Source organism: Lactuca serriola, chromosome 4 (genome assembly GCF_051521515.1).
Source record: "Lactuca serriola cultivar US96UC23 chromosome 4, Lser_US96UC23_V15, whole genome shotgun sequence".
Classification (NCBI taxonomy): Eukaryota; Viridiplantae; Streptophyta; class Magnoliopsida; order Asterales; family Asteraceae; genus Lactuca; species Lactuca serriola.
In genome coordinates, this window is record NC_136411.1 from 360,881,301 (window position 1) to 360,892,076 (window position 10,776).

Consider the following 10,776-nt stretch of genomic DNA (forward strand, 5'->3'; position numbering starts at 1 on the left):
TCTGATTCTTATTATATATTATCTGAAAGAGAAATTATTATAAAATCTCCGCCGGCCAAAAAAGTTTTGCCGTTAAAAAGAGAATTAAAACGAATCGACAAAAAGGAAATTACTTGAAGACCAACAAAATCAAGAGTTAATAGACATCCGCTAGCAACACAATAACAACCAGAAAAAATCAGAGTGCACTTCGGCAAATCTGAAGCTCCTTTTTTGGATACAAGAGATATCGTTGTGAAGAATCAAAGGTCCGGTACGGAGAAGCTACCCAAGATGTTATCCACACCTATCAAAGATAGCCACTCCTCTTTCATACTCCCAGACCAAACATGTCAACGTTTTACTCTTTCTGAGATTCAATCGGCAACCCAAAACTTCGATGAGGCTTTAGTAATTGGCCAGGGAGGATTCGGCAAGGTGTATAAATGTTCCAAAATCGGGTCAATGACCGAAGTTGCAGTCAAACGATTGCACTCCATGTCCAACCAAGGAGCCAATGAATTTGAGTCGGAAGTCAAGGTCCTCTCTAAGCTGCGACATGGTAATCTCGTATCCTTAATTGGTTATTGCTATGAAGAAAAAGAGATGGTCCTCGTTTATGAGTTCATGCCAAACGGAACACTTGAAGATCATCTTCTCTCACCGGATTCTTCTTTATCCTGGTTACAACTACTGAAGATATGTGTAGGAGCAGCTCGAGAATTAGACTACCTTCACATGGGTACATCAACTCAACATGGAGTCATACATCGTGATGTGAAAACCTCTAATATTTTGTTGGATGCAAACTTTGCAGCTAAAATTTCAGATTTCGGATTGGCTAAAGTTGGGGTAATAGATCAGACACAAACTCATATGAGCACAGCTGTGAAAGGGACATTTGGGTATATGGATCCATGCTACTTCTACACCGGAAAATTGACAAGAAAATCCGATGTTTATGCGTTTGGGGTTGTAATGTTTGAGGTATTGTCTGGGAGAAAAGCGGTTGATTCAACCCTTGAGGAAGACCGGTGGGGTTTGGCAGGTTGGGCTCAGCACAAAATCAAAGAGGGAAAACTCAATCAAATTATTGACCCGAGACTAATCGGACAAATCTCCAAAAAATACTTGAAGGAGTTTGCAAGCGTAGCAGGCCATTGTTTACACACCCAACCTAAACACCGCCCTACCATGGCAGAGGTTATGGTCAAGCTCGAGTCTATTCTTTCACAAGAAAGAGAAAGCGCCAATTCGGTTGTTGATGATGAAGGATTCATTTACAAGGTAAAATCTCTTTTCATTGGGAAACTAGTTGTTGCTGCAATTCGAAGCAAATCTGATTTCATTGTGCATCGTAAACCAATATTAGATGAATATAATGTTGCAATACGAAAAAATCCTTATAAAACTTCTAGAACTTTCTCATATGCTGAATTGGTAAGTGAAACAAATGGTTTTTGAGGACGAGGAACATTCGCCAGATTTTAATGAATCCATTTTTAAAGGTTGGGTAGATGAAAGTGATGGGTTTTGGCCATATGAACATTCCTATGTGCACATGCAAACCCTAATGCTTGGATCTAGGTTTCTCTAATTAAACATGCTTTGAATCCAAGACTTCTAATGACTAATTAGGTATAAGAACAATACAAAATCAGATCTAGAAGTTTATCTTTGAATCTCTTGTTTGATCTTGTTGTCTTGGAGCTCTAGAGTCACAATTGTCACTCCTCTAATGGCTTACAAACACCAACTAGCGAGGAGGATGATTTGAGAGAGAGGTTAGGGATTAGAAATCGGCCAGGGTTTCTTTGCTTTAGCAGAGATGCCGATTTCCCTTGCCCTAGGGGTCTATTTATACTTGTAAGGCTCCTAGGGTTTCACCCTTAAACCCTAGTTGGATAATCTTTCCTTAAAGCAATCCAAATCCTTTCCATGATAATGCCTTGGACGATTTGTGGCTTATCCCAAGCCCTAGAATTCGTCCAACCTCTATCCCTAAAGGATTTACAGCCCAAAGTGTAACTATCAAACAATTGACAGTTTATACCCTCTTATTTAATTAATCTCTTTAAGTCACCAAATTAATATTAATTAATCTATGACTTATATTAATCAAATAACAATATTATTATTCCTTATATTATTCTCATAATATATTAATAATATCTATTCTCTCATAATAAATCATCCTATCAAGTTGCTATGGTGAAGGCAACCCAAAAGGATCATGCACAATCAGGTCAAATACTTGTCTAATATAGTTGCAGCCTTAGACACTATTCCAACAGTCTCCCACTTGGATAAGTCTAGTAACTATATGCACAAGAACAATTCGATTTGCAATCGTAGCTCTCAAAGACGCTATCAAACTCTGATCTAATCAATCTTGTCCTTTAGATAAGGGATCGTACAGTCCTCTGTTAGATATCATGCTGACAATTTCTATGGAATGATTAGTCAAGCATTTAGGTTTCTCGATCTCTGATTTATTTGACATAGAACTTAATCGAACACATTAATTCAGTTCTGATCGTGCCCGGCACATAAGTCAAATCAAATCATCGAGCGGCCGAGATATCGCTTTTACCCTCTTGGGATAAAAGTAACAGATAAACTTCGACTTATATGCATTTACTTATTCATTAATCAACTATACACAACAATGTGTTTTATAACACCGAGTTACTGATGCGTTTTCGCATTATCAATGTACAATCAATTAACAAATAACAAACCATATATCTAGGTTTTAAGACTATATGATATTATCGTCTTGCAATCACCCTTTTATATCATATTCCATAAGGTGATTCTAGCAAGCGCGGGTTTGTTCCAATGCTCAAAACTAGTTCATAAGCACTCATGAATGTTGCAGCAACCCTTTGCTATGTCTAATACCATTTAGACAATCTACACACCAATTCATGACAATCTTCATTCATATCTACTTCCAACATATGAACGATTGTGGACAATTTGAATAATTCGATTATTCTTAATAAACTCAATTATTCTGGAAGTCAAAACATGCAAAATGAAACAATAGTTAAATAATTAACATAAGATAGTAACATTACTCATAAATAAAACTCCTTTATTTAATCATCAAATGTTAATTATATTTATCTATTACACGTTTCTAATACTATCTAATCTATGCTAATATCATCCTTCAGCCCAATACTCCAAGCATGCTGCAAGTGCTTAACCCTACTCAGTCCCTTCGTAAGCGGATCTGCTGGGTTATCTTCTGATGATATCCTCTTCACTACGAGTTGTCCTTCTTCTACACGATGTCTAATAAAGTGATATTTTATGTCGATGTGTCGTGATCTACCATGATCTCTCGGTTCCTTGGTCAAGGCAACCGCTCCTTCATTATCACAGAAAATATCCATGGGCTCCTTTATGGCAGGTACAACTCCAAGATCACCAATGAAGTTCTTCAACCATATCGCCTCCTTCGACGCTTCGCTCGCTGCAATGTACTCTGATTCGCACGTTGAATCAACTACGGTTTCTTGTTTGGAACTTTTCCAAGTCACTGCTCCTCCATTCAGGGTAAAGGCCCAGCCCGACTGCGAACGGTAGTTGTCCCTGTCGGTCTGAAAGCTGGCGTCACTATACCCTTGCACCTTCAAGTCATCACTCCCTCCGAGGACTAAAAACCATTCCTTCGTCCTCCGAAGGTACTTAAGGATATTCTTCACCGCAACCCAATGAGCTCTGCCAGGGTTCCTTTGATATCTACTAACCATGCTCAAAGCAAAAGCTACATCAGGGCGAGTACAAGTCATAGCGTACATGATTGAGCCAACTGCGGAAGCGTATGGAACTCGGCTCATTTCAGCTATCTCAGCTTCGGTACTCGGACTTTGAGTGTTACTCAACTTGGAATTACTTTGTATCGGTAATTCTCCCTTCTTCGAGTTTTCCATACTAAAACGTTTTAGTACCTTCTCTAAGTAAGTGTTCTGACTAAGTCCTATTAGTCTCTTACTTCTTTCTCTCACTATCCTTATTCCCAAAATATAGGAAGCCTCTCCGAGGTCCTTCATAGCGAAGCACTTCCCGAGCCAGGACTTAACTTCCTGCAGAGTCGGGACGTCGTTTCCTATGAGTAGTATGTCATCGACATATAAAACGAGAAAGCTAACTATACTCCCACTGGCTTTGGCATATACACACGATTCATCTTCGCTTCATACAAATCCAAACTCTTTGACTTTCTCATCAAATCAAAGATTCCATCTGCGAGACGCTTGCTTAAATCCATAAATGGACTTCTCAAGCTTACACACTCTATTCGAATGCTTCGGATCCACAAACCCCTCTAGCTGAGCCATGTAAACATCCTCAGCCAACTTCCCGTTAAGGAAAGCGGTCTTGACATCCATTTGCCAAATCTCATAATCATGAAATGCGGCAATAGCTAGCATCACTCTAATAGATTTTATCTTCGCAACTGGTGAGAAGGTCTCGTCATAGTCAACTCCGGGAGTTTGAGTAAAGCCCTTCGCAACCAATCGCGCCTTATATGTGTGTGCTTTTCCATCCACGTCGGTCTTCTTCTTGAAGATCCATTTGCACCCAACGGTCTTACGTCCGGCACATTATCAACCAGATTCCAAACTTGGTTGTCATACATGGATTGGATCTCGCTATCCATTGCCTCTTTCCATTTTGTAGACTCCGGGCCTGCCATGGCTTCCTTATAGCTATTAGGTTCATCAAGGTTTATTAGTGTACCATCACTAATATACGTGTCCCCTTCGGTAGTAATATGAAAACCATAAAACTGGGGTTGAACTCTGACTCTTTCAGAACGTCTAAGAGGTAAGGATTCGTCAATCGGTTCAACCGGAGTTTCCTCCTCGGGTTGAGTGCCAGCGGTAGAGGTTCCTTCATCTATCGACTCTTGAATCTCTTCAAGCTCGATTTGCCTCCCACTGTCTCCTTGCCCTATGAGTTCTCGCTCTCGGAAAACTCCTCTCCTCGCAATGAAGAAAACATTGTCCTTCGGCCTATAGAAGAGATATCCAAAGGATTTCTGCGGGTAGCCGATGAAATTACATCGCTCACTACGAGGTTCGAGCTTGTCGTGAGTATCTTGTCTTACGAAAGCCTCGCAACCCCAAACCTTGATATGTGCTAACGAGGGAGCTTTCCCTGTCCACATCTCGTGAGGTGTTTTGGCAACCTTCTTAATTGGGACTCGGTTAAGGATATGGGCGGCAGTCTCTAAGGCATACCCCCAAAAAGAGATTGATAATGAAGCACGACTCATCATAGAGCGAACCATATCCAATAAGGTTCGATTACGCCTTTCTGCCACACCATTCAATTGTGGTGTCCTAGGAGGCGTCAATTGTGAAACTATTCCACACTCCTTGAGATAATCGTGGAATTCAAGACTTAGGTACTCTCCTCCTCGATCGGATCGAAGCATCTTGATTTTCCTGCCCAATTGATTCTCCACTTCATTCTTGAACTCTTTGAACTTTTCAAAAGTTTCTGACTTTTGCTTGATTAAATAGATATACCCATATCTACTATAGTCATCGGTAAAAGTCACGTAGAAACGGTTCCCATCCTTCGTGGTTGATCTAAACGGTCCACATACATCGGTATGTATTAGGTCCAATAGACCCTCACCCCTTTCGCAAGAACCAGCGAAGGGTGACTTAGTCATCTTTCCAAGCAAACAAGACTCGCATGTGTCATCTTCCCTAAGGTCAAATGACTCCAACACTCCATCCTTTTGGAGTTGGGCCATGCGTTTCTTGTTGACATGTCCAAGACGACAATGCCACAAGGATGCTTTATCCATACTATTGGAAGAAACTATGTTCAAAACATCATTTCCTAAGTTATCAACAATCATAACAGTTTCATAAATTCCATTACACGGTATTGCTTCAAAATAAAAGACTCCATTTAGATAAGCCAAAATAGAACCATTCTCATTATTAAAAGAAAATCTAAAACCTTGTCTAAACAAACCATGAAATGAAATGATGTTTCTAGCCATTTCTGGCGAATAGCAACAATTGTTCAAATCTAAACTTAAACCAATCCTAAGCACTAAAGAATACAATCCAATCTTGGTCACAGGCGGCGATCTTCTGTTCCCCATGATTAGATTAATCCTTCCATGCTCCACATCTCTATTTCTTCTTAGTCCCTGCACATTAGAACAAATGTGGTAACCACAACCGGTATCAAGAACCCAAGAAATAGCATGAGATGAATCGTTAGATTTAATTGTGTATATACCTGCGAAAGATGGCTTGATCTTTCCTTCCTTGATGGCTTGCAGGTACTCTGGGCAGCTTCTCTTCCAATGTCCTATCTTGTGGTAGTGGTGGCACTCTGCCTCCTTTGGGTTAGGGCAGGGCTTAGCAGGATCAACTTTGGTCCCACTAGAAGAGGCACCATCTCAGGCTTTAACCTTGCGATAGTTCTTAGACAAAGCCTTCCTCTTCTTTCCCTTTCCTTGTCCAATAGCCAAAACAGGAGCAGCGGGTGGATTGGGAGTTGGTGCAACAGACTTGTCCTTGAAGTTGCTCTCAGCGACCCTCAAGAGACCTTGGAGTTTGCTTAGGGTGACCTCCTCTTTGTTCATGTGGTAGGTCATCCTAAATTGATTGTAGCTTGGAAGCAAAGAGTGAAGCACCATGTCGATCGCCAAGTCTTCCCCAAAGTCAACATTTAACTTGCGAAGACGGTCGACATACCTTCGCATCTTTTTCAAGTGCACGGTAAGAGACTCTCCATGACCCATTTTAGCGGAAATCATGTTAGTGAAAATCTCATAACGCTCTTGTCTCGCGTTTTGGTGGTATCTCTCCAACAAGTCTTGGTGCATCTCGTACGGGTACATGTCCTCATAGGACTTTTGGAATTCGGAGTTTATAGTGGCTATCATGATGCAATGTACCTTCGTTGCATCATGCTCGTGAGTTTCAAAAGCGGTCATTTCAGCCGGAGTAGCGATTTCGGGGTTGATTTTCTCGAGCTTCTCATCGAGGACATACTCCTTGTCCTCGTAGCGAGCAATTGTGCGAATGTATCTTATCCATCCGCTAAAGTTCGTCCCATCGAAAGTGACCTTTTGACAAAGGCTCATCAATGTGAAAGAACTACCAGCAGCGTTGTTCGCGTTCGACATCTACAAATAGAAAGGACACAGATAGATTAGAATATGAATCCCTAATTATCACCCAATAAGAAAATTAGGGCTAGGATCCAACAACAATATTTACATATTAGAAAAGGGATGCCGTAATCTAACATGCAAACAATTTGAAGGTAAGTGAATGACGATTCACTAATTCTCCACCATGAAAACCTAACTTTAAGTTCTAAATGAATTTGAGAATTCCTAGGTTTAGATGAGATTCATTGAAACTTTTCAATGGCATATTTAAATCTCGATATGCCCCTCTTGTTTGTGACTGGGATACCGAGGATCACAAAGCGGGTGTGAATTACCATGCAAATTCACATGGTGCCTTCATTGTAACGATCACCTATTCGATGTGCCGGTAAACCACACACGCTCCATCGAACTATGATAAACAATGAATCACCCTTTGCCACCTTTGCTTAGAACCAATTAGTGTGCCGGTAAACCACACACGCTCCACTAACTTCTTAGCAAGGGTGCAAAGTGTAATTTCATGGGATTGCATCAATTCACTTTTCCTAAAGTAACTAAGATTGGGAAAGTTTAAAAAACATGTAGTTACTTTGTATTTCATATTATACTTTTAATGAGAGGATGAGGTTGCCCTATCCTACCCGTTCGGCTAACGACCCTCCACCGATCAAGCAAGCGGTGGGTGTGAGTGTACACCCATTAAGCGCCATTTTATAGGCCGCAACCTTATACCCACCTTATAGATCGGCTTCGTGAATGAGGCCTACTAACGGTAAGACTAGCATTTTAGTTATACATATATATATTAATCTTGTAATATTATATTAGTATAGGGTTGTATTTTAAACTTGTAAAATTCTAGGGTTTGAAATTTAAATTTTCTAAATTAAAACTTTTAATCACAAAACATAAATTTCAAAACGTGAGGACAAGTTTTAAACATTTAAAACATGGAGGATCAAATAACAAATAATCTTAATTAACAATTAATTCCATAATTATCCATATTTGATTTATTTAAGATTTCTTGCATAATAATTTACCAATTTAATCAAAATAATTAAGTAATTATCACATAAGGAAATTAAATATTTTATTAATTGATAAATATCTTTAATTAGATCAAGATTATAGTCATATATATCAAAAAATCGGATTAGGGTTGATCTAATATGATAAATGCAAGTTTCCATAAGATAAATATCAAAAAATCCCGAATTTGGGCCCTTCCAGACGCTCGGACTCGCCGAGTGCCCAACTGGACTCGCCGAGTCAGGCCAACTCGCAGAGTCCACTATGGGACTCGCCGAGTCCATGACTCAAAAACACAAATTTTGAATTTTGCAAGTAAGATTCAAACAAACAAGCAACAATTTAATAGAAACCAATCTAGGCTCTGATACCACTGATGAGTTTTGGCCATATGAACATTCCTATGTGCACATGCAAACCCTATGCTTGGATCTAGGTTTCTCTAATTAAACATGATTTGAATCCAAGACTTCTAATGACTAATTAGGTATAAGAACAATACAAAATCAGATCTAGAAGTTTACCTTTGAATCTCTTGTTTGATCTTGTTGTCTTGGAGCTCTAGAGTCACAATTGTCACTCCTCTAATGGCTTACAAACACCAACTAGCAAGGAGGATGATTTGAGAGAGAGGTTAGGGATTAGAAATCGGCCAGGGTTTCTTTGCTTTAGCAGAGATGCCGATTTCCCTTGCCCTAGGGGTCTATTTATACTTGTAAGGCTCCTAGGGTTTCACCCTTAAACCCTAGTTGGATAATCTTTCCTTAAAGCAATCCAAATCCTTTCCATGATAGTGCCTTGGACGATTTGTGGCTTATCCCCAGCCCTAGAATTCATCCAACCTCTATCCCTAAAGGATTTACAGCCCAAAGTGTAACTATCAAACAATTGACAGTTTATACCCTCTTATTTAATTAATCTCTTTAAGTCACCAAATTAATATTAATTAATCTATGACTTATATTAATCAAATAACAATATTATTATTCCTTATATTATTCTCATAATATATTAATAATATCTATTCTCTCATAATAAATCATCCTATCAAGTTGCTATGGTGAAGGCAACCCAAAAGGACCATGCATAATCTTGTCAAATACTTGTCTAATATAGTTGCAGCCTTAGACACTATTCCAACAGAAAGGACATATTCGCCAACAAAAAAAAGGTGTTGACACTGAAATTGGAAGCAAATCGGATTTCATTCTGCACCACAAACAAATATCAATAGAAATTGATGCCACAATAGGAAGCAATAGTACTAATAAAAGTTATAGAACTTTCACATATACTGAATTGGCAGTTGCATCAGGCAATTTCACGAACAAGGAATATTCCCCAACTCTAACGGATTTCATCTACAAAGGTTGGGTTAATGAAAGGACGTATGGACCAACAATAAATGGTTATGGTTTAGCGATGTATATTAGGAAGATGGAGATTCCAACACGAATGGTACTTTCAATATTTGAAATGATGAGGATGTGGGAGTTACTTTAAATCGCATAATGAATGGGCCTCATATATTTTTCAAGCATTCTGATATTTTCTAGCTTCTTAAGTTAACAATTTGGTTGTGCAGCAGGACATCAAGCTAGAACATTTCAATCATCCGAACCTTGTAAAATTCTTTGGATATTGCTTGAATAATCACGAACTATTTTGTGTTTACGATAACTTTGGATAGATATGTCACACCCCCAAACTTGAACGGCGGAAACGTTCGGGGGCGGATGACTTCATGTGGTAACGTAACAATTGAATACATAGTAAAGAAAGCAATACAACCATCATATATATAATTGAAAGTTTACATTTGTCAAAAAGTACATGTTCAAAACCAATTACAATATGATGTCAAAATGTGAGATTTAAGTGGCGCCGCAGCGTCCCTTCTTCAAAAGCGTATTGTTACCTGTAGTTACTGAATCCCTGGGACATACAAGTAATTTTGAAAGAGTAGATCAGCATTTAAGCTGGTGAGTTTCATAAGTATTTAAATGACAATGTTGGTATGTAATGAAATGTTTTTTCCTTGTTTGTTTGTTTCTAGAAAATCCTATATTTTCTACTAGTATAAAAGTAGTCTTCTCTCAAGACCAAAGTTTGTTTACAAGAATGTATGTAAGTGTAAAAATAACCAATATGTTTGAAAACCTCGTAAATCAATGTATTTTTAATACCTCATGTGAGTTTTATAACCATACTATTGACTCGGAATGCCTATACACAACGTTCTTCAGGCGTTGGAATGTTATGATGTTTGTCACCCCAAATGGTGGACTGTAGCTAACAGTCAGGGCACGGGTTGTCAAGCCCGTATAGATCTATACACAAACACCATGCTCTCCCTCCAAGGGATTCTGGTATATAATACAGGACGTGAAATGTGTACTCGAACGTACGTGAAGTTAATGTCTCACAAAACCGTGGTATAAAAACAGATTTACGTGTTAAAATGTTTGTTTGTTCTTGTATATGAAAGTGACTTCTTGAAAATCGCGTTTCTAGTATGTAAAAGTCAGCAATATCCTCGTAAAACTATACCTATTATAGTTTTCGAAAAGTGTGACTTGTTTGTTTAGAAATGCCTA

General features: G+C 38.8%; 1 pseudogene; it reads left to right on the plus strand.

Moving 5' to 3' along the window:
* Window positions 1–273: 273 nt before the first annotated feature.
* On the plus strand, window positions 274–1,443 carry LOC145099721 (receptor-like protein kinase FERONIA pseudogene; annotated as a pseudogene).
* The last annotated feature ends 9,333 nt before the right edge of the window (window positions 1,444–10,776 follow it).